Below are 25,979 nucleotides of genomic sequence, written 5' to 3'. Positions count from 1 at the left end.
GGGAGCTGGCAATAAGACACAGGTTTTGTGTTCTCTTTTTAAAATGCTGAGTACACATTCATCGATGTGCACTAACTTGAATGTAAACCCTTATCCTTCATCCCTGGGTCCTTCCGCTGTCAGTTTCAGCCCAGCGGCCGACACACAGACTCAGAACATTCACAATGTCCACGGCCTCCCAGAGACAGAGAGAGAGGGAGAGACAGAGAGCGAGAGAGAAAGAGAGAGAGATGGAGAGAGAGCAAGAGAAGGAGAGAGAGAGAGAGAGAGATCTTCTGCGCAGATTTTGTCGGACTTGGGCTATGTTCAAAAATACAAACAGACCGCACAGAGCCCCAGAACAGCAACACAATTAGACCCAACCAAGTCATTAGAAAACAAAAAGGCACAATGGAAAGAAACAACTACAAAACTGAGAAAACTAGTATGCTATTTGGCCCTAACTGAGAGTACACAGTGGCAGAATACTGTGACTATATACTATATACTATATACTATATACTGTGAATATACTGTGACTGACCCAAAATTAAGAAAATCCTTGACTATGTACAGACTCAGTGAGCATAGCCTTGCTATTGAGAGAGGCTGCCGTAGGCAGACTTGGCTCTCAAGAGAAGACAGGCTATGTGTATACTTCACACATAATGAGGTGGAAACTGAGCTGCACTTCCTAACCTCCTGCCAAATGTATGACCATATTAGAGACATATTTCCTCTCAGATTACACAGAATTTTGAAAATAAATCAAACATCGATAAACTCCAGTGGTGTAAAGTACTTAAGTAAAAATACTTTAAAGTACTACTTAAGTCGTTTTTGGGGGTATCTGCACTTTTCTTTACTATTTATATTTTTGGATAACTTTTACTTCTACTCCACTACATTCCTAAAGAAAATATTGTACTTTTTACTCCCTACATTTTCCTTGACACCCAAAAGTACTCGTTACATTTTGAAGCAGGAAAGGAAATGGTCCAATTCACACATTTATCAAGGGAACATCCCTGGTCATCCCTACTGCCTCTGATCTGGCGGACTCACTAAACACAAATGCTTCGTTTGTAAATGATGTGGAAGTGTTGGAGTGCACCCCTACCCATCCGTAAATAAAAAAAACAAGAAAATGGTCCCATCTGGTTTGAAATTATTTATACTTTTACTTTTGATACTTAAGTATATTTTTTTCAACTACATTTACTTTTGATACTTAAGTATATTTAAAACCAAATACTTTTAGATTTTTACTCAAGTAGTATTTTACTGGCTGACTCACTTTTACTTGAGTCATTTTCTATTAAGGTATCTATATTTTTACTCAAGTATTACAATTGGGTACTTTTTTTGCCAATGATAAACTCCCATTTCTTAGGCGAAATACCACAATGTGCAATCACAGCAGTAAGATTTGTGGCCCGTTGCCATGAGAAAATAGCAACCACTGGAGCACAAACAACATTGTACATACCACCCATATTCACCTTTTTATTCATCTTTCCCTACTATTCTTACAACAACTATTTCAGGGCTGTCCCCGACCCCAAAAAATCTTGGTCGACAGGAAGTTGTCTGTTTCGATTGGTCAAAATTTTTAAGGGTGTATTTCTTCATCTATAGACACACCCTATGTGTTTTAATATAATCAACTATATGTACTGAGCTTGTCTGATGCTTTAAGGGCACTGTGATTAAATAATTAAGACGCACAAATTACTCAAGACGGAGCCAGAGATCAACACAACCAGAAGAAAACACCCGTGCCCGACCCGACCATTCTCTCTTGCCAGTAACTGGCTACACCAGGGGTCGGCAACCTTTTTCATGTCAAGTGAAAATTTATTTGACCATTTCTACTCATCTGCGTGCCAGTTATGGTTTTCATATGCACATTTTTGTGGAACAGTTTCATTTTAATTTATAATGTCTTCATATCTCAAAATCACTGTCTATCTAAAGCTAAATGAAAATGATACAAATCTAAAAGTAACTTCTATTGCCATTGCCAACTATCTAAAAATAGCCCACATAAAGCCAACCAATAAAAACATTGCACCCTGAAGGTAGAAAATATCCTGATAAAAATACATATCCTATCAATCACATTTGCTACGCATGGCCTGTCTGCAAGGAACTTGAAACATTGTATCAACTGTCAACCTAGTTGGTCCTGAAGTTGCTCTAGCAAACTTGCAACATTGATCAAATATTCTGGGCCCTCAGAGTTTCCCAAGCCAGTGATCTCCGGACAGACACAGCTGTAGGCTATTTGCACAAGGGATAAGAAGCAATAAGGTAGGCCTACATTGCTAAAACATGTACATGGCTGATAATATAACACAAATGGTGGTTTCATTTGTATGGGAAAATGGTAGACCAACACCATATAATCATGCACGCTAGATCCATAGGGATATTGAAAGAGAATAGAATGTTAAGCCCTGGTCATACCTGTTAGTGAGTCCCAGTGTTCTCCTGATTCTCTGTGGGAGACAGGGAGGAAAGAGGTACCTCTCATCCCCAGAATCTCACTCCTCCCTGGGATGCCTCTACTCCACTACACCCACTGACCTGGAGCCTGGAAACACAGAGAGCAAAGAGAGACAGAGAGGAACAAGGACTTAATACACATACAGAAACAGAACAGCAAATACATGTTAGTAGCAATTTCGATGACTTTTATCATGTGAAACTGTAACTCTGTAGTATATCTTAAAAGTAACAGTTTTTAGTACAATACACTGGTCATTCAGTTAAATGTACTACCCAAAATGCTGTCTTCCGTGAAAGGAGAGAAGAGGAGTCCACTGCCTCCTTCTGGTTACTCAGGCAAACTGCCACGGCCTCCTTGATATTCCCAGGACAATACCCCAACAAAAAAGTGCACACACACACCCCGATACACACGCACACACAAACACACCAATCTGAGGGGAGAGCAGAGTGATATTACACTCTGTGTTTGTTTATCTCTACCATCTATAGCTTTGACTGCAGTCTCATTTTGTGTGCGTATGTGTGTGTGTGTGTGTGTGTGTGTGTGTGTGTGTGTGTGTGTGTGTGTGTGTGTGTGTGTGTGTGTGTGTGTGTGTGTGTGTGTGCGCTCTCACACATTCCGAAATAGGTCACTTCAACATAAAACAACAACATTCTCTGATCCACATCCAATAGGAGAGCAGGAGGAGAGAGGGAAGATAGGAGGAGAGAAGGAGGAGAGAGGGAAGATAGGAGGAGAGAGGAAGAGAGAGGAGGAGAGAGGGAAGATAGGAGGAGAGAGGAGGAGAGAGGGAAGAAGAAAGAGAGGAGGAGAGAGGGAAGAGATGAGGAGAGAGGGAGGAGAGGAGATGATAGGAGGAGAGAGGGAAGAGTGGAGGTGAGAGGAGGAGAGAGGGAAGAGAGAAGAGAGGAGGAGAGTGGAGGAGAGATAGAAGAGAGGCGGAGAGAGGATGAGAGAGGGAAGAGAGGAGAGAGGAGGAGAGAGAGAAGAGAAAGGTAAGAGAGGAGGAGAGAGAAGAGAGAGAGGGAAGAGTGGGGGAGAGAGGAGGAGAGAGAGAAGAGAGGAGAGAGGAGGAGAGCGGGAAGAGGGGAAGAGAAGGAAGAGAGGAGAGAGGAGTAGAGAGAGAAGAGAGGAGAGAGGAGGATAGCGGGAAGAGAGGAAGAGAAGGAAGAGAGGAGGAGATAGAGAAGAGAGAGGGAAGAGAAGGAAGAGAGGAAGAGAGAGGGAAGAGAGGAGGAGAGTGGAGGACAACATTTAACTCTATCCCTATCTCTCTCTCTCCCCTCTCTGATGAATGATAGAATTCAGCTGATTCATTTAGGCCTACTTGCAGTGTCATGCTGTATCTTTAACCTCTCTTCCTGCAGTTGCCGTAAAGTGACATTCAGGTGGTTCTGAAAGTATTCTCAGGATGATTATTACTTTGTTCTGTCAGTGTGTTTCTGATATAGTGTAACAGTGTTAAACGCTGTACCGGGGGTGTGTCTGTCAAGTTAATATTTTTAGGCTAATGGGGGTCCCCCTGATTTCATTGGGATGAGCAAGATAAATTGAAACTGTTCTATACTCAGCCTATAGTGTTCTATAGTGATGAACAGATGAGACCAAGAATAACAAAAAATGATGTCCCACTCCCTACCCCCCTTTCAGTCTGTGTATCCAACATAAATAATATATGATTTATTTAATACTAACCCCCTTGACCACTAATCAGCTGAACACAAGTACAGAGCAGAACAGTATGTCCATTTGTCACCCTGTTTTTGTCCATCGCCCACTTTGGTGACCAGCTAGGTAATTACCACTACCCACCTTGTGATGGAGGTGAGAGAAGGAGGTGGGAGAAGGAGGTAGAGAAGATAGAGAGGAGGGAAGAGGGAATAGAGATATTAGGGGAGGTAGGGAAGAGAGAGGAGGGGAGTGGAGCAGAGACAGAAGGGAGACGGACCCACTGGTTGCCCTCTAGATTACAGAGAGCTGGTAGTCCCATCCAATAAACTACCAGGTGTGAAACAGGGGAGAGACTCAGGGGGTATGCTAATTTGGTATAGAGCAAACCTAACCCACTCTACTAGTCAAAACAGAAACATTTTACATCTGGATAGAAATTAATATGGAAATTATCTCAACAGAGAAGAATGTCCTCATGTGTGCTACCTATATCCCCCCAATCGAATCCCTGTGCTTTAGCGATGACAGCTTCTCCATCCTAGAGGGGGAGATCAACCAGTTCCAGGCCCAGGGACATGTACTGTACTAGTTTGTAGCAACCTAAATGCCAGAACTGGACAAGAACCTGACACCCTCAGCACACAGGGGGAAAAACACCTACCTGGAGGTGACCGCATTCCCTCCCCCATATGTCCCCCTAGACACAACTACGACAACATAACCAACATAAACGCGTCACAACTCCTACAGGTCTGTCGGACGCTGGGTTTGTACATAGTCAGTGGTAGGCTTCGAGGGGACTCCAACGGTAGGTACATCTATAGCTCATCTCTTAGCAGTAGTACCGTAAACCACTGACCTCAACCAGGAGTCTCTTAGAGCGTTCACAATCAGTCCACTGAGACCCCTATCAGATCACAGCAAAATCACACTCCACTTGAACAGAGCTATGCTCAAATCATGATGCATCAAAGCCAAAGTAACTAAATAATATTAAGAAATGCTATAGATTGAAGGAAAATAGTGTGGAAACCTACCAAAAAAAAACAATTAGGCAAAAACAAATTCAATCCCTTCTAGACAATTTCCTGGACAAAATGTTTCACTGTAATAGTTAAGGTGTGAACTTGGCAGTAGAAAACCTAAACAGTATGTTTGACCTTTCAGCTTCCCTATCAAATATAAAAATGTCAAGCAGACAACCTAAGAAAATGAACAACAATGACAAATGGTTTGATGAATAATGCATAAACCTAAAAAAGAAATTGAGATACCTATCCAACCAAAAACAGAGACCCAGAAAACCTGAGCCTACGCCTTCGCTACGGTGAATCACTAAAACAATACAGACATACACTACGGAAAAAGAAGGAACAGCACATCAGAAATCAGCTCAATGTAATTGAAGAATCCATAGACTCTAACCACTTCTGGGAAAATTGGAAAACACTAAACAAACAACAACACGAAGAGTTATCTATCCGGAGGTGTATGAATAAACCACTTCTCCAATCGTTTTGGTTCTATAACAAAGAACAAACAGCAAAAACATATACATGATCAAATACAAATCTTAGAATCAACTATTAAAGACTACCAGAACCCACTGGATTCTCCAATTAACTTGAATGAGTTACAGGACAAATACAAACCCTCCAACCCAAAAAGGCCTGTGGGGTTGATGGTATCCTAAATGAAATGATAAAATATACAGACCACAAATTACAATTGGCTATACTTAAACTCAATAGATTCATACATTTCCGCAGCGAAAACAATGTACTGAGCAAATGTCAAATTGGCTTTTTATCAAATTACCATTCGACGGACCACATATTCACCCTAATTGACAAACAAACCTAAACAAAGACAAAGTCTTCTTATGCTTTGTTGATTTCAAAAAAGCTTTCGACTCAATTTGGCACGAGTGTCTGCTATACAAATTGATGGAAAGTGGTGTTCGGGGAAAAACACGATATAAAATCCATGTACACAAACAACAAGTGTCCCGGTAAAATTGCCAAAAAATACACACATGTATTTCCACAGGGCTGGGGGCTGAGACAGGGATGCAGCTTAAGCCCCATCCTCTTCAACATATACAGTATATCAACGAAATGGCGAGGGCACTAGAACAGTCTGCAGCACCCGGCCTCACCCTACTAGAATCTGAAGTCAAATGTCTACTGTTTGCTGATGATCTGATGCTTCTGTCTCCAACCAAGGAGGGCCTACAGCAGCACTTAGATCTTCTGCATAGATTCTGTCAACATAATGGTGTTCCAAAAAAGGTCCAATTGCCAGGACCATGAATACAAATTCTATCCAGACACCGTTGCCCTAGAGCACACAAAAAAGTATACATACCTCGGCTTAAACATCAACGCCACAGTAACTTCAACAAAGCTGTGAACGAGCTGAGAGACAAGGCAAGAAGGGCCTTCTATGCGATCAAAAGGAACATAAAATTCAACATACCAATTAGGATCTGGCTAAAAATACTTCAATCAGTTATAGAACCCATTGCCCTTTATGGTTGTGAGGTCTGGGGTCCGCTCACTAACCAAGAATTCACAAAATGGGACAAACACCAAATTGAGACTTTGCGTACAGAATTCTGCAAAAATATCCTCAGTGTACAATGTAAAACACCAAATAATGCATGCAGAGCACGATATAACACGATTTTTAAAAATATATATATTTTTAATGGCTATATATAATACAAATTGAGGTGAGGGCGATGGAAATGCATTTGGTGGTTGATCTGCTCTGTTCTGTGGGTGGCACTGTGTGCTCTTTTCGAAGGATGGGCCCCGGTCTCTCCGGGGCCATGGGATCTGGGGGGTCGGAGGTGGTCTGCCAGGCATTGGGATGACAACCCAACTCGGGATGAGGAGGGGTTTTAGCTGGTGAAATAGTGGGGACCAATTGGAGGTTTGCTTAGTAGCAATCCAAATATGGTACAGCTATATAGACACCCAATCTTCATGCTACTTTTTAATGGTACATTTACAAACATATATAAATATAATTGAAAGTTGTGTCTCATTATGGTAAGTGGTGAAATAAGTATAGCCAGTTACAATTGTAATGGCTTAGCAGATAATAAGAAAAGATGATCAGTATTTAACTGGCTAAAAGAGAAGGAATATAATATCTATTGTTTACAGGAAATTCATTCAACAATTTTAGATGAAGTTTTGTGGAAAAAGGACTGGGGGGGGGAAATATATTTCTCCCATGGGCAAAGAAACTCAAAAGTTGTGATGATATTAATTAACAGTAATTTTGATCCAAATGTGCAAATTGTCCAAACAGAATATCAAGGTAGATGGATTATTTTAAATATGTTATTGGACAATAAACAGATATGGTTTATTAACCTATATGGTGCAAATAATGATGATCCAAGCTTCTTTGAAAATATATATAAGAATTTATCAACTCTACAAGCAGCACTAGACTCTATTATTATGGTGGGAGATTTTAATACGGTTTTAAATACCTCTATGGACCAGAAAGGAAATCACACTACAAACTATCACCCTCAGGCACTTAGGAAATCACGAATGTCCTGGATATATTGGAATTAGTGGATATATGGAGGATTAAATACTCTGACCTAGTGAGATATACATGGCGGAGGCTTAATCAAGCTAGTCGTCTTGACTACTTTCTTATACCATTCTCTCTGGCACCAAAAGTTTAAAAAGTATTGATAGGGGACAGAATGCGGTCAGACCATCACATAATTGGCATATATATTACAGAATTTCCACGTGCGCGAGGATATTGGAAATTGAATCAAAGCCTACTGGATGATAACTTGTTTTTAACTAGGACAGAATAATTTATAACTGTCTTTTTCCGACATAACATAGGTACAGCAGATCCCCTTATTCTATGGGACACTTTTAAATGTGCCTTTAGAGGCCATGCAATTCAATACTCAGCTCTAAAACAAAAGCAATTTAGGAGAGCCCATATTAACAAATGAAATTGAAGGATTAACAGAACAGATAGATAGCAATAAAAACTGTACCATATAGGCTCAGAATTAGTAAAAAAAAGAAAGAAGAAATGGCAGAACTTATTCAAGAAAGATCCAGTGTAATATATTATAAAAAATAAAGTGAACTGGACGTAATATGGGGAAAAATGCACCAAATACTTTTTAAATCTTCAAAATAGAAATGCTACCAATTTTTTTTATTGAAACTTGTTACAAAAGATGGAGTCAGGCATGATTCACCTAATGATATTTTGAAAGAGGAAGTAAAATACTTGAAGAATATATTTTTGTTTCAGTCTCCCCCATCTCAACTAACTGAAGCTAATTGTATGAATTTTTTCCCCTATTAATAATGTAAAATTAACATCTGTACAGAAAGACTCATGTGAAGACCAAATTACAGAGGAGGAACTTCTTGGTGCAATTAATGCCTTTAAGGCTGGGAAAACTCCAGGGCTGGATGGCATACCAGTTGAAGTATACCAAACCTTTTTTTATATATTAGTGTAGCGTGGTTCGTTCTGCGTTGTGTAATTTTAATTAGGACGCTGCCACAACTGACGGTCTGCTCTTTGAAATCTTTTTATTTGCCCTGCACACAAAGAGACAACACACATGTTACCCTTGGCGCAGTCACAGCTCTCGGGCACCTTGCTAGTCGAAGGTCAAGCAAAAGAGAACGATAAAGGAATTAACAGGTGCTGCGTGCACACACTCGCTGCACAACAGCACACCATACAAGTAAAACTATACAGAACATAATTCTGACAAAATAACAGACATACCTGCACACAAAGAGACAACACACATGTTACCCTTGGAGCAGTCACAGCTCTCGGGCACCTGCGCGAGCACATGGACACTCACTCAACCACTGTCACAAGTACTCACAAGTTACAACAGATACCCCAGTCAGTGAACTATGTGAAACTTGTTAACATAAAATCCTACACTGTCCACACTATAACAAACTTATGGTTGCAACACAGTACATTGTATAACCTTACGACGGTTGTATATTAAACAGTTTCAGAGTCAAGGACAACATACCTTGCTAGACGAAGGTCAAGCAAAAGAGAACGATAAAGGGGTATGGAAATACAGATAACTTTTTAACATCTTTTTTTAAGCCCATACCGATGTGTGTGAGGTGGATACTTTTGTTTCAAAGTAGATTTGTTTAAGACTACCAAGAATCACTCGGTGTGACCCTGATTCAGCCTACTGCAATACAACACTAGTTTCCATCTGAACCCAGCCAGTCTCAATGTATTCTTCAACTCAATCAAACCCAAGAGTTAGTGGCACAGATAGAACACGTACAGTAGGAAGCTAATGCTATTATTATGTAGTGTTCCTTCCGCTTTGCTAGTCATTAGCTAAAGTCCTCTCTCTCTCTCTCCCTGTCTCTCTCTCTCTCTCTCTCTCTCTCTCTCTCTCTCTCTCTCTCTCTCTCTCTCTCTCTCTCTCTCTCTCTCTCTCTCTCTCTCTCTCTCTCTCTCTCTCTCTCTCTCTCTCTCTCTCTCTCTCTCTCTCTCTCTCTCTGCTGCTGTCATTTTCTAAGAAACGGGGGAAAGCAGCTTTGTTGCTATAATACGCCAAGCTGTGTGATGCTTGCCCCACTTTCCCTCTGCTTTCATTGTGTAAGCACACATACATAAAACATGATTTGCCCGATTCAAATTCTGACTTTTATTCAAAGGGGGATTTGGTGGCAGACAACACTAGAGCTAAACAGTCGTCTTTTGATCTCTGCAGAGAGAGAGAGAGAGAGAGAGAGAGAGAGAGAGGGAAACAGAGAGCGAAGGAAACAGAGAGACTGATAGAGAATGAGAGAGAGAGAATGGAGAGAATACAGGTAATGACCTCCAGACAATGTACACGACAAATGATTGTGATGATTAATGAACACCATTTATCGTCTAGTTAAGATGAAGTAAAAAGAGACTGTGTTTGCCTGTACTGCCCTGACGATAGATCTATACGGTTCGTTAAACTCAATGAATGGATCCCCTAAGGTCAGTGGACACTAGGATCCATCCTGGTTACTCTACATTAACCCTGGTGGAGTAGTACTTTGACAATCTAATGACTTCCTTCCTTCCTTCCTTCCTTCCTTCCTTCCTTCCTTCCTTCCTTCCTTCCTTCCTTCCTTCCTTCCTTCCTTCCTTCCTTCCTTCCATGACTTTGTTTCAGATCTATTGTCTACTACATTGTTTTCACCATTACAGTCATATATTATCATAACAGAGTTGTAGAGGGCATCAGGCTGGATCAAGCTTGCTGTGATATCAGTGGCTCTGAAGTGACAGTGTTGTACTACAACCCACCGGCAGAGGGTAGACTCAACTCAACTCAATTCAATTCAGTTCAAGGGGCTTTATTGGCATGGGAACATTAACTCAGCAAAAAAAGAAACAGGACCCTGTCTTTCAAAGATAATTTGTAAAAATCCAAATAACTTCACAGATCTTCATTGTAAAGGGTTTAAACACTGTTTACCATGAAACAATGAACCATAAACAATTAATGAACATGCACCTGTGGAACGGTCGTTAAGACACTAACAGCTTTCAAACTGTAGGCAATTAAGGTCACAGTTATGAAAACTTAGGACACTAAAGAGGCGTTTCTACTGACTCTGAAAACCACAAAAAGAAAGATGCCCAGGGTCCCTGCTCATCTGCGTGAATGTGCCTTAGGCATGCTGCAAGGAGGCATGAGGACTGCAGATGTGGCCAGGGCAATAAATTGCAATGCCCGTACTGTGAGACGCCTAAGACAGCGCTACAGGGAGACAAGACGGACAGCTGATCGTCCTCGCAGTGGCAGACCACGTGTAACAACACCTGCACAGGATCGGTACATCCGAACACCACACCTGCGGGACAGGTACAGGATGGCAACAACAACTGCCCAAGTTACACCAGGAACGCACAATCCCTCCATCAGTGCGCATACTGTCCGCAATAGGCTGAGAGAGGCTGGACTGAGGGTTTGTAGGCCTGTTGTAAGGCAGGTCCTCACCAGACATCACAGGCAACAGCGTCGCCTATGGGCACAAACCCACTGTCGCTGGACCAGACAGGACTGGCAAAAAGTGCTCTTCATTGACGAGTCACGGTTTTGTCTCACCAGGGGTGATGGTCGGATTTGCGTTTATCGTTGAAGGAATGAGCGTTACTCTGAGGCCTGTACTCTGGAGCGGGATCGATTTGGAGGTGGAGGGTTCGTCATGGTCTGGGGAGTTGTGTCACAGCATCATCGGACTGAGCTTCTGTCATTGCAGGCAATCTCAACGCTGTGTGTTACAGGGAAGACATCCTCCTCCCTCATGTGGTACCCTTCCTGCAGGCTCATCCTGACATGACCCTCCAGCATGACAATGCCACCAGCCATACTGCTCATTCTGTGCATGATTTCCTGCAAGACAGGAATGTCAGTGTTCTGCCATGGCCAGCGAAGAGCCTGGATCTCAATCCCATTGAGCACGTCTGGGAACTGTTGGATCGGAGGGTGAGGGCTAGGGCCATTCCCCACAGAAATGTCCGGGAACTTGCAGGTGCCTTGGTGGAAGAGTGGGGTAACATCTCACAGCAAGAACTGGCAAATCTGGTGCAGTCCATGAGGAGGAGATGCACTGCAGTACTTAAAGCAGCTGGTGGCCACACCAGATACTGACTGTTACTTTTGATTTTGACCACCCCCCTTTGTCCAGGGACACAATATTCCATTTCTGTTAGTCACATGTCTGTGGAACTTCTTTTTTTGCTGAGTTTATGTTTACATTGCCAAAGCATGCGAAATGAATAAACAAAAGTGAAATAAACAATAAACAGTAAATATTACACTCACACAAGTTCCACAATAATAAAGCCATTTCAAATGTCATATTATGTCTTTATACAGTGTATAAAGTACAAAAGGGAAAATAAATACACATAAATATGGGTTGTATTTTCAATGGTGTTTGTTCTTCACTGGTTAACCTTTTCTTGTGGCAATAGGTCACAATTATTGCTTCTGTGATGGCACACTGTGGTATTTCACCCAGTAGATATGGGAGTTTAACAAAATTGGATTTGTTTTCAAATTCTTTGTGGGTCTGTGTAATCTGAGGGAAATATGTATCTCTAATATGGTCATACATTTGGCAGGAGGTTAGGAAGTGCAGCTCTGTTTCCACCTCATTTTGTGGGCAGTGTGCACATAGCCGGTCTTCTCTTGAGAGCCAGGTCTGCCTAGGGCGGACTTTCTCAATAGCAAGGCTATGCGCACGAGTATGTACACAGTCAAAGCTTTCCTTAATATTGGGTCAGTCACAGTGGTCAGGTATTCTGTCACTATGTACTCTCTGTTTAGGGCCAAATAGCATTCTAGTTTGTTCTGTTTTTTTGTAAATACTTTCCAATGTGTCAAGTAATTATCTTTTTGTTTTCTCATGATTTGGTTGAGTCTAATTGTGTTGCTCTCCTGGGGCTCTGTGGGGTCTGTTTGTGTTTGTGAACAGAGCCCCGGGACCAGCTTGCTTAGGTTAAAATCTCTTTGTAGGTGATGGCTTTGTTATGGAAGGTTTGGGAATCGCCTCCTTTCAGGTGGTTGTATAATTTAACGTCTCTTTTCTAGATTTGGATAATTAGCGGGTATCGGCCTAATTCTGCTCTGCAGAATTGTACACTGAGGATATTTTTGCAGAACTATGCATGCAGTCTCAATTTGGTGTTCATCCCATTTTGGGAATTCTTGGTTGGTGAGCGGACCCCAGAACTCACCACCATAAAGGGCAATGAGTTATATAGCTTATTCAAATATTTTTAGCCAGATCCTAATTGGTATGTCGAATTTTATGTTCCTTTTGATGGCATAGAAGGACCTTCTTGCCTTGTCTCTCAGATCATTCAGAACTTTCTGGAAGACTCTCAGACTCTGCCTAATGAAACAACACAAGTTACTCATAATCTAGACTCGTTCTTATCCCACCGTGGAATGACATCTTATATTGTGTGTATTGTGATGAACGACTCAAATAGAACACCAAAGAAAAGTCTACTCTGGAAAATAAATAAATCCCCAAATGACATTTCAACAACATTTGAAAACCCATTTCAGTTGTGTTTCCAGGCCTTGGGCTTTCCACACACCATCACATCCTGGTTGATTTACTAATTCAATTCACTCATCCAGCTCTCTCTTTTTTTTTTTACCTCTCCTTTATTTAACCCGGAGGTCCCTTGAGAAAGTATCTCATTTCCACGGTAACCTGGACATCATCCCCATGGTGATCTAATGGTCTGCTGTTAACAACTTTTCTATTTTCTTTCCTTCTCTTCTCTTTTTCTTCTCCTCTCCTCCTCCTTCCCCTCCTCCTCTCAAAACTACACTGCATTCACGTCNGTACACTGAGGATATTTTTGCAGAACTATGCATGCAGTCTCAATTTGGTTGTTCATACCCTATTTTGGGAATTCTTGGTTGGTGAGCGGACCCCAGAACTCACCACCATAAAGGGCAATGAGTTATATAGCTTATTCAAATATTTTTAGCCAGATCCTAATTGGTATGTCGAATTTTATGTTCCTTTTGATGGCATAGAAGGACCTTCTTGCCTTGTCTCTCAGATCATTCAGAACTTTCTGGAAGACTCTCAGACTCTGCCTAATGAAACAACACAAGTTACTCATAATCTAGACTCGTTCTTATCCCACCGTGGAATGACATCTTATATTGTGTGTATTGTGATGAACGACTCAAATAGAACACCAAAGAAAAGTCTACTCTGGAAAATAAATAAATCCCCAAATGACATTTCAACAACATTTGAAAACCCATTTCAGTTGTGTTTCCAGGCCTTGGGCTTTCCACACACCATCACATCCTGGTTGATTTACTAATTCAATTCACTCATCCAGCTCTCTCTTTTTTTTTTTACCTCTCCTTTATTTAACCCGGAGGTCCCTTGAGAAAGTATCTCATTTCCACGGTAACCTGGACATCATCCCCATGGTGATCTAATGGTCTGCTGTTAACAACTTTTCTATTTTCTTTCCTTCTCTTCTCTTTTTCTTCTCCTCTCCTCCTCCTTCCCCTCCTCCTCTCAAAACTACACTGCATTCACGTCCGTAACCCGAAGCCTTTCTCAGAGTTTCTCAAACTTCCTGATACAGTCCATGTCTCAGGGAATTCAGTCTGGAGGGTGGGAATCATTTCCTTTCTGTTATAAATACTTTTCTTCTTCTTCTCTCTCTCTGAGGGTATACTGTGTTGTGTGGAGGGATGTTTGAGATGCTATGAGACCAGCTTACTCTCTCTCTCTCTCTCTCTCTCTCTCTCTCTCTCTCTCTCTCTCTCTCTCTCTCCTCTCTCCTTCTCTCTCTCTCTCTCTCTCTCTCTCTCTCTCTCTCTCCTCTCTCTCTCTCTCTCTGAGGGTATACTGTAGGAATGTTTGAGACGCTATGAGACCAGCTAACACTCTCTCTCTCTCTCTTTCTCTCTCGCTCTCTCTCTCTCTCTTCTCTCTCTCTCTCTCTCTCTCTCTCTCTCTCTCTCTTCTCTCTCTCTCTCTCTCTCTCTCTCTCTCTCTCTCTCTCTCTCTCTCTCTCTCTCTCTCTCTCTCTCTCTCTCTCTCTCTCTCTCTCTCTCTCTCTCTCTCTCTCTCTCTCTCTCTCTCTCCCTGAGGGTATACTGTAGGAATGTTTGAGACAATATGAGACCAGCTTACTCTCTTTTCTTTCTGTCTCGATTTCTCTTCTTTTTCACACTAGCCTCCTATTTTCATAATTTCGTCATCAGTGAGAACTCCTGTGGCGTCTGGCTCTCTCTCTCCCTTCCTTGACTCAATTCAACCCTACAACCCTACCTCTCTGACTTCCTCTGCCCTCACTCTGATTCACTTCAACCCAACATCTCTCTCTCACAGATAATCGGACACTTTCTACTCCATCTCTATTGCTCAAAACAGAGAGCTGAGCTTGCCTGTTGGAGTTGCCATGGGTGCAAACCTGTCAACATATTCGCCACAGATCTACTGTAGAACACGACTGAACAGGCATCACCGTAGAGCACAGTTCTAGTGAGCATGCATCACTAGAGAACACAGAGAACTGTTATCTGTCATCCACTGCATCGCTGCTTTGACTTGACTTTGAATTGCGATAGTGAGGAGAAGAGCTTCTCCAGCTTGTCAAAATTAAAAACTGCTGTACTCAGACTTCAGTATCCTCTTGAATACCAAGCCCTGACCTCAGATCATATTTAGTCTGAAACAAGACTGAGACGAGACTAAAGATCACAAGAGGAGAGATGACAAAGAAAAAAATTCAACCTGGGAGTACTTACACGGAACCAGATCATTATCGAAACAACTAGAGAAGGGAGGGGAGGAAAGTGGAAGAGAGAAGAGAAAGAGAGAGAGGGGGAAAGAGTGAGAGGAGAGAGACACAGAGAGAGAACAGCCTCTATGACCAGGTCCACCTCTACAAGGCAGCAGTGCCCACCTTTGCCCGGACTCTAAAGGACATCGCTCTCAAACGCAGCCCCAACACTTCACACAGGAGCAACAGATCAATAGACACCCCACCCAGACCAGCGAGACACCCTCCAAGACCTCCAGGACCCCCCCCTGGACCTACACACCCCCCCCACATCAACCATGCCCACACCCAATTTAGGCCCCCTCAGATCAGACCCATGCCACTCCTGCCCACCCCATGCACCCCACCCCCGCAAAGAGGGCATCAACATGGAAGTCACACATACGCCCAGGTAGTGAGCGGGCAAACAGGCCCAACCCCCACTCTTACACTTGCCCAAGCCAACGGCATGTACCAGATGCTCAGCAGGCTCTGCTCACACTTACTGGCCTGAGGCCAAACCCCGACCAACAACATTGGACACTTTATGGAACAAAAAGCCTTCACTATATCATCCTGGAATATCCAAGGTCTGAGGTCATCTGCCTTTGGCCTAAAGAGCAGGAACCCGGACTTCACCAAAGAAATCGGTAATGCAGACATTGTCATCCTGCAAGAAACATGGTATAGAGGAGACGGACCCACTGGTTGCCCTCTAGGTTACAGAGAGCTGGTAGTCCCATCCACCAAACTACCAGGTGTGAAACAGGGAAGGGACTCAGGTCTGCTCTATACCAAATTAGCATTCCCCCTAACTCACTCCATTAAATTAATCAAAACAGGAACATTTTACATTTGGCTAGAAATTCAAAAGGAAATTATCTTAACAGAGAAAAATGTCCTCCTGTGTGCTACCTATATCCCCCCACTAGAATCCCCATACTTTAATGAAGACAGCTTCTCCATCCTGGAGGGGGAAATCAATCACTTCCAGGCCCAGGGACATGTATTAGTCTGTGGCGACCTAAATGCCAGAACTGGACAGGAACCTGACACCCTCAGCACACAGGGGGACAAACACCTACCTGGAGGTGACAGCATTCCCTCCCCCATATGCCCACCTAGGCACAACTATGACAACATAACCAACAAAAACGGGTCACAACTCCTGCAGCTCTGTCGCACGCTGGGTATGTACATAGTCAATGGTAGGCTTCGAGGGGACTCCTATGGTAGGTACACCTATAGCTCATCTCTTGGCAGTAGCACTGTAGACTACTTTATCACTGACCTCAACCCAGAGTCTCTCAGAGCATTCACAGTCAGCCCACTGACACCCCTATCAGATCACAGCAAAATTACAGTCTACTTGAACAGAGCAATACTCAATCAGGAGGCATCAAAGCCAAAGGAACTGAGTAACATTAACTTCTTGCAACTATAGGGGGTGCTGTTTCGCATTAGCATAATTTGCTCTACAGATTAAACTGCCTAGTACTCAATTCTTGCTCGTACAATATGCATATTATTATTATTATTGGATAGAAAACACTCTCTAGTTTCTATAGCCGTTGGAATTTTGTCTCTGAGTGAAACAGAACTCAATCTACAGCACTTTTCATGATAGGGAGTCAGATTTCAGACATCTTGGCCCCTGATCTGGAGTCAGTTTAAAGGTCCGTGTAAATGCTATGGAGAAACAGACACTTCTTACGTCTTCCCCTGGATGTCAGTACGTGATGACGCTTTGAATGGAGTCGATTGCGCAATCAGTGCCTCTATAAATCACCAAATACCGGAAGTAACTTTCTTTGGCTGCCTGCGCCTGGCGCACGAAGGATGTCGGACTCGCCTCCTTCCAAGCTGTTGTTTAGCCAGTAATATTTCTCCGGTCATATTTTTACTCGTTATAGGTGTTAACAACATCATAAGGTAGTTAATTTGAACCGTTTTATAGCAATTTATATCCGTTTAGTGCGATTTTTAGGCATTGCTTTGTTGTGCACTTTGAAGCGCCGGGCACGTTTCGGGGTCCTGGTCGAACGTTAGTGGGCATTTCGACAGACAAGAGGAAATCTTTCGACCAAAAGAAGATTAGACCCAAGAAAGGATACATTGCCCAAGATTCTGATGGAAGATCACCTCATAGTAAGAAATATTTAAGATGATAAATCGTTGTTCTGTAGAAAAATGTTAAACGCACGTTCCGCCATTTTGTTAGGTGTAGCTTCGCTTGGCGCAACCTGTATTGAAAAGTAAGGATAATTAAAAAAATGTAATTCCGCGATTGTATTAAGAATTAAATTGTCTATCAATCGCTGTCCACCCTATATTTTTTAGTCAAGTTTATGAGTATTTATGTATAAGACTAGATCACTGTCTAATATGGCGCACAACATTTTCTGACCAGCTGGGCTACTTTTGTCATTGTCTAACCATGATTTTGGTGGCTAAATATGCACATTTTCGAACAAACTCTATATGTATGTTGTAATATGATGTTACAGGAGTGTCATCTGAAGAATTCTGAGAAGGTTAGTGAAAAAATTAATATATTTTGGCGATATTTACGTTATCGCTCTCTTTGGCTAGAATCAATGCTCTGGTAATGTTTGCACATGTGGTATGCTAATATAACGATTTATTGTGTTTTCGCTGTAAGACACTTAGAAAATCTGAAATATTGTCTGTATTCACAGGATCTGTGTCTTTCAATTAGTGTATGCTGTGTATTTTTATGAAATGTTTTATGATTAGTAATTAGGTAATACACGTTGCTCTCTGTATTTATTCTAGTCGAGTTGTGATGGTGGGTGCAATTGTAAACTATGATTTATACCTGAAATATGCACATTTTTCTAACAAAACCTATCCTATACCATAAATATGTTATCAGACTGTCATCTGATGAGGTTTTTTCTTGGTTAGTGGCTATCAATATCTTTATTTGGCCGAATTGGTGATAGCTACTGGTGGAGAGAGAAAATGGTGGACAAAGAAAAATGGTGTCTTTTGCTAACGTGGTTAGCTAATAGATTTACATATTTTGTCTTCCCTGTAAAACATTTTAAAAATCTGAAATGGTGGCTTTATTCACAAGATCTGTATCTTTCATTAGGTGTCTTGGACTTGTGATTTAATGATATTTAGATGCTACTATTTAATTGTGACGCTATGCTAGCGATGCTACTCAGTGTGTGGGCGGGGGGGGGGGGGGGGTGGGGGTGCTCCCGGACCCGGGGTAGATACTCGTGAAAGGTTAAGAAATGCTATAGATGGAAGGAATGCAGTTTGGAAACCTACCAAAAAACAATTAGGCAACATCAAATCCAATCCCTTTTAGACAACTTCCTGGGTAAAACGTTCCACTGCAATAGTGAAGGTGTAAACTTGGCAGTAGAAAATCTTAACAGTATATTTGACCTCTCAGCTTCCCTATCAAATCTAAAAATCTCAAATAGAAAACCGAAGAAAATGAACAACAATGACAAATGGTTTGATAAAGAATGCAAAAATCTAAGAAATAAATTGAGAAACCTGTCCAACCAAAAACATAGAGACCCGGAAAACCTGAGTCTACGCCTTCACTATGGTGAATCACTAAAACAATACAAAAATATACTACGGAAAAAGAAGGAACAGCACGTCAGAAATCAGCTCAATGTAATTGAAGAATCCATAGACTCTAACCAATTCTGGGAAAATTGGAAAACACTAAACAAACAACAACACGAAGAATTATCTATCCAAAATGGAGATGTATGGGTAAACCACTTCTCCAATCTTTTTGGCTCTATAACAAAGGAGAAAGAGCAAAAACATATACATGATCAAATACAAATCCTAGAATCAACTATTAAAGACTACCAGAACCCACTGGATTCTCCAATTACCTTGAATGAGTTACAGGACAAAATAAAAACCCTCCAACCCAAAAAGGCCTGTGGTGTTGATGGTATCCTCAATGAAATGATCAAATATACAGACCACAAATTCCAATTGGCTATACTAAAACTCTTTAACATCGTCCTTAGCTCCGGCATCTTCCCCAATATTTGGAACCAAGGACTGATCACCCCAATCCACAAAAGTGGAGACAAATTTGACCCCAATAACTACCGTGGAATATGCGTCAACAGTAACCTTGGTAAAATACTCTGCATTATCATTAACAGCAGACTCGTACATTTCCTCAATGAACACAATGTACTGAGCAAATGTCAAATTGGCTCTTTACCAAATTACCGTACAACAGACCATGTATTCACCCTACACACCCTAATTGACAACCAAACAAACCAAAACAAAGGCAAAGTCTTCTCATGCTTTGTTGATTTCAAAAAAGCCTTCGACTCAATTTGGCATGAGGGTCTGCTATACAAATTGATGGAAAGTGGTGTTGGGGGTAAAACATACAACATTATAAAATCCATGTACACAAACAACAAGTGTGCGGTTAAAATTGGCAAAAAACACACACATTTCTTCACACAGGGTCGTGGGGTGAGACAGGGATGCAGCTTAAGCCCCACCCTCTTCAACATATATATCAACGAATTGGCACGGGCACTAGAACAGTCTGCAGTACCCGGTCTCACCCTACTAGAATCCGAAGTCAAATGTCTACTGTTTGCTGATAATCTGGTGCTTCTGTCACCAACCAAGGAGGGCCTACAGCAGCACCTAGATCTTCTGCACAGATTCTGTCAGACCTGGGCCCTGACAGTAAATCTCAGTAAGACCAAAATAATGGTGTTCCAAAAAAGGTCCAGTCGCCAGGACCACAAATTCCATCTAGACACCGTTGCCCTAGAGCACACAAAAAACTATACATACCTCGGCCTAAACATCAGCACCACAGGTAACTTTCACAAAGCTGTGAACGATCTGAGAGACAAGGCAAGAAGGGCATTCTATGCCATCAAAAGGAACATACATTTCAACATACCAATTAGGATCTGGCTAAAAATACTTGAATCAGTCATAGAGCCCATTGCCCTTTATGGTTGTGAGGTCTGGGGTCCGCTTACCAACCAAGATTTCACAAAATGGGGCAAACACCAAATTGAGACTCTGCATGCAGAATTCTGCAAAAATATCCTCTGTGTACAACGTAGAACACCAAATAATGCATGCAGAGCAGAATTAGGCCGATACCCACTAATTATCAAAATCCAGAAAAGAGCCGTTAAATTCTACAACCACCTAAAAGGAAGCGATTCCCAAACATCCCATAACCAAGCCATCACCTACAGCGAGATGAACCTGGAGAAGAGTCCCCTAAGCAAGCTGGTCCTAGGGCTCTGTTCACAAACACAAACACACCCCACAGAGCCCCAGGACAACAGCACAATTAGACCCAACCAAATCATGAGAAAACAAAAAGATAATTACTTGACACATTGGAAAGAATCAACAAAAAAACAGAGCAAACTAGAATGCTATTTGGCCCTAAACAGTGAGTACACAGTGGCAGAATACCTGACCACTGTGACTGACCCAAACTTAAGGAAAGCTTTGACTATGTACAGACTCAGTGAGCATAGCCTTGCTATTGAGAAAGGCCGCCGTAGGCATACATGGCTCTCAAGAGAAGACAGGCTATGTGCACACTGCCCACAAAATGAGGTGGAAACTGAGCTGCACTTCCTAACCTCCTGCCAAATGTATGACCATATTAGAGACACATATTTCCCTCAGATCACACAGATCCACAAAGAATTCGAAAACAAATCCAATTTTGATAAACTCCCATATCTACTGGGTGAAATTCCACAGTGTGCCATCACAGCAGCAAGATTTGTGACCTGTTGCCACAAGAAAAGGGAAACCAGTGAAGAACAAACACCATTGTAAATACAACCCATATTTATGCTTATTTATTTTAACTTGTGTGCTTTAACCATTTGTACATTGTTACAACACTGTATATATATAATATGACATTTGTAATGTCTTTATTGTTTTGAAACTTCTGTATGTGTAATGTTTACCGTTAATTTGTATTGTCTGTTTCACTTTTGTGTATTGTCTACCTCACTTGCTTTGGCAATGTTAACTCATGTTTCCCATGCCAATAAAGCACCTTGAATTGAATTGAATTGAATTGAGAGAGAGCAAGGAGCGAGAGAGTGAGACTGACAGAGAGAGACTATATATATATATATATGAGATGGAGAGAGAGAGAGAGAGATGGGGAGAGAGTGAGAAACATTCATATTTGCCAGGGAAATGAGGCCTTGGAGAGAGAGAGATGGAGAGAGAGTGAGAAACATTCCTATTTGCCAGGGAAATGAGGCCTTGGAGAGAGAGAGATGGGGAGAGAGTGAGAAACATTCCTATTTGCCAGGGAAATGAGGCCTTGGAGAGAGAGAGATGGGGAGAGAGTGAGAAACATTCCTATTTGCCAGGGAAATGAGGCCTTGGAGAGAGAGAGATGGGGAGAGAGTGAGAAACATTCCTATTTGCCAGGGAAATGAGGCCTTGGAGAGAGAGAGATGGGGAGAGAGTGAGAAACATTCCTATTTGCAGGGAAATGAGGCCTTGGAGAGAGAGAAATCAACAAGGGATGATTTCCATGTTGTGTTAAGTCTCCTTGCTGTGTTTACAGCCCTCTCCATCAACCCTGTGTGCTGTGGCTAGGGTGTGTGTGTGTGTGTGTGTGTGTGTGTGTGTGTGTGTGTGTGTGTGTGTGTGTGTGTGTGTGTGTGTGTGTGTGTGTGTGTGTGTGTGTGTGTGTGTGTGTGTGTGTGTGTGTGTGTGTGTGTGCGCGCTGTGGCTACAGTACAGTTTGTTATTTCAGTATGGCGAGACAGGAGCAGGAACAAACAGTGTCCTGTAGAACTTCAGGTCCTGTTCCATTACTAGACAATTAAGATAGTTACAGACCTCTAGCTGGATATAATGTGTTTTAGCACGGACATTGCCATTGAGGGCTTCCACCATTTTAAAGTAGTCAACTGGGTGGGTATTCCTATGGGTTGGGAGGGATCAACCAATGATCAGAGCGTTGTATTCTTCTTTTTCAAATTGGGTTACCTGGTTTGTAAATGCCATTAAGCTATATAACCGCCATCTAGTGACAAAATATATATTTTTATTAACATTTTTTATTGAATATCCGAAACATTCAATATACTTGCAGTGAAGCCGCTCAACAACTACACCATACCAGTCATTCAACAAACAGATTCAGAGTGACACACAGAAGCATCCAGGGTCAATGTCCTGCTCAAGGGCACGTTGACAGATCTCCCACCAGGCCAAAAAATATGAACCCTCCAAGATCCCCCCACAGTTCCCCAATAGCTGTCCCTCAACCATTCGAGACCCCTCCCATGGTCCCCCCCCCCAAAAAAGAAAAAAAATCTCCTAACAGTACTATTTCTAGGGTATATTTTAGATCAATGCTATGCATTTTCAGCCATGAGACCAGAAACAGGTACCAGAAACAGGCTACCTGAGGGCAATACCAAAATAAATGGTCTATTAATGGTATAAATGGTATCCTCACAACAAAATCTGCAGAGCTTCGATGATTTTATGCCCCAAATATTCAACATTTTGTTGGTGGCAAGAATTCTATATGATAATTTTAGCTGAAAAGCACAAAGTCTTGAATCTTGCATTGTTTTGTGAATCAACTCATACACTCTGTACCATGGAATTGGTACATCAAATGTCTTCCCAACTATTTTGCAATCTGTATGGCACAATTGTCAACATCCTGGTCCTCAAATGAAACTGGTATACTCTCCTATGTATGCTATTTTTATTCCTCCGCAAGTTTTGATCCTTTATATTGGGCCGACAGACCAGTTCCCTACCTCCTCCCACTGCCACCTGCCTCCTGTACTCTTGGATTGAGCAGACCTTCCCGTTCAAATGTGACAACTCTATGAAGGACTGTCACGTTCCTGACCTGTTTTCCGTCATCCAGCCATGACCAGCCAGAGCAGTCATCCAGCCATAACCAGCCAGAGCCGTCATCCAGCCATGACCAGCCAGAGCCGTCATCCAGCCATGACCAGTCAGAGCCGTCATCCAGCCATGACCAGCCAAAGCCAGCCAGCCAGGATCCGCCAGAGCCAGCCAGCCAGGATTCGCCAGTCATTCTGGTGTTGCCCCTCATTCTGGTGTTGCCCCTCATTCTGGTGTTGCCCCTCAGTCCGGTGCTGCCCCTCAGTCCGGTGCTGCCCCTCAGTCCGGTGCTGCCCCTCAGTCCGGTGCTGCCCCTCAGTCCGGTGCTGCCCCTTAGTCCGGTGCTGCCCCTTAGTCCGGTGCTGCCCCTTAATCCAGTGGGGTTAATTTGGAGGGTGGTCATTGGGAGGAGGCTAAAAAAGCGGGGATTTATTATGGTGGGATGGGGACCACGCCCAGAGCCTGAGCCGCCACCGTGGACAGATGCCCACCCAGACCCCCCCCTAGACTTTTGGTGGTGCGTCCGGAGTTCGCACCTTGAGGGGGGGGGGGGGTTTCTGTCACGTTCCTGACCTGTTTTCTGTTATTTTTGTATTTGTTTAGTTGGTCAGGGCGTGAGTTGGGGTGGGCATTCTATGTTTTGTGTTTCTATGTTTAGATCATTGGGAATTAGCCTTATATGGTTCTCAATCAGAGACAGGTGTTTGACGTTTCCTCTGATTGAGAATCATATATAGGTAGGCTGTTCACACTGTTTGTTTGTGGGTGGTTGTCTTCCGTGTCTGTGTATGTGCACCACACGGGACTGTTTCGTTTGTTCGTTCGTTTCTGTAGTCTGTACCTGTTCGTGCGTTCTTCGTGTATATGTAAGTTCTCTTGTTCAGGTCTGTCTACTTTCGTTTTGTTATTTTGTAAGTTATTCAAGTGTTCTTCGTGTTTCATCTCTAATTTAATAAATCCATTATGTCGTATCGCAATGCTGCGCTTTGGTCCAATCCATACTCCTCCTCTTCGGACGAAGAGGAGGAGGAAAATCGTTACAAGGACATAACTTTCCCATTCCAATTTACAATATCAGTTAAGAACAAAATACCCTTTTCAAACATCTTTCCCATAAATACAGGTATTTTATCAACCAGCACATTTGAGTTCAGCCATAATATTTGTTGTAATATTTGTTCTATCTTTTCAGGGGGATGAATTTGAAATTGTAGCCAACTCTGCAATGCTTGTTTGAAAAAGAAAGATACTTTGAAAAAAGAATCATGTTCAATTAATAGAAATGAGACATGGCAATCTGCACAAAGGCAAAAAGGCAATTTTAAACAATGGATGAGTTTTTCTTAGTAATCTACTTGAGAACCATTTATGGTTCAAGTAAAACTTTTGAATAAGTGAAGCTTGTAGAGAGATTTAGTGCTTTTATATTTAATAATCTCAACCCACCCAATTCATATTCATTATATTGATAGGCACGTTTTATTTTGTCTGGTTTAGCGTCCCAGATAAAGCAAAATATTTTTTGCTCATACGATTTGAAAAACTAATCATCAGGATTAGGCAGGTCCATATGTAAGTGAGTAAACTGAGATATGACTAAGGAGTTAATCAGGGAAATTTTTTCCATAAATAGACAGGTATTTACCTCTCTATGGTTGCAGGATCTTCTTTTTTGCAAGTTTTCTATTAAAATTCATTGTAGAGAGCTTATTTATATATTTTGTGATATGAAAAGCAAGTATGTCTACTTCACCATCAGCCCATTTTATAGGTAAACTGCAGGGTAACGTAAAAGTTGAATTTTTCAAAGATCCAATACGTAATTTGTACACTTATCATAATTTGGTTTTAGTACAGTGAGTCCAGAAAAGTTACTAGATCTTCAATGGGACATTGCAGGGATCTAGCTTGGGGACTTAATATAAAACTTGAGTCATCGGCATACATGGACACCTTTGTTTTTAAGCCTTGGATTTCTAATCCTCTAATGTTGTTATTGGATCTGATTTTAATAGCTAGCATTTCAATGGCAAAAATGAATAGATATGGTGACAGTGGACACCCATGTTTAACTCCTCTTGACAATACAAACTCTCTGAGAAGTAGCCGTTATTTACTATTTTACACCTGGGGTTGCTATACATTATTATTTCTAGTAGTTATTGTATATTATCTCCAATGTATCGTCCATGTAAAAAACCTCTCTGATCAGGATGAACAATACCTGTTAAAACCCTTTAAATTCTGAGTGCTATGCATTTCGCTAGTATTTTTGCATCACAACATTGAAGTGTAAGGGGCCTTCAGTTTTTTATATAAACTGGGTCTTTATATTTGCCATCTGGGTCTTGTTTTAATAATAGAGAAATCAGACCTTCCTGCTGAGTACCTGACAGACTACCATTTCTATAGGAGTAGATAAAACAATCTAACAATGGAGCTTTTAGTATATAAAAAAAGGCTTGATATACCTCTATGCCATCAGCCCTGGGGTTTTTCCAGACTGAAAGGATTTAATAGCCTCAAAAAG

General features: G+C 41.8%; 1 protein-coding gene across 1 annotated transcript in view; it reads right to left on the bottom strand.

Annotated features, from left to right (window-relative positions):
• LOC129846357 (leucine zipper putative tumor suppressor 2 homolog) overlaps nt 1-25,979 on the bottom strand; it is a 92,280-nt gene that overhangs the window by 46,053 nt on the left and 20,248 nt on the right. The window contains exon 2 of the mRNA XM_055914282.1: nt 2,449-2,575. The gene's annotated coding sequence lies outside the window, so the exon portion shown is untranslated. The remainder of the gene's footprint in view (nt 1-2,448; nt 2,576-25,979) is intronic.

Source organism: Salvelinus fontinalis, unplaced genomic scaffold (assembly GCF_029448725.1).
Source record: "Salvelinus fontinalis isolate EN_2023a unplaced genomic scaffold, ASM2944872v1 scaffold_0498, whole genome shotgun sequence".
Lineage (NCBI taxonomy): Eukaryota > Metazoa > Chordata > Actinopteri > Salmoniformes > Salmonidae > Salvelinus > Salvelinus fontinalis.
This window is presented reverse-complemented; position numbering and strand designations above follow the sequence as displayed.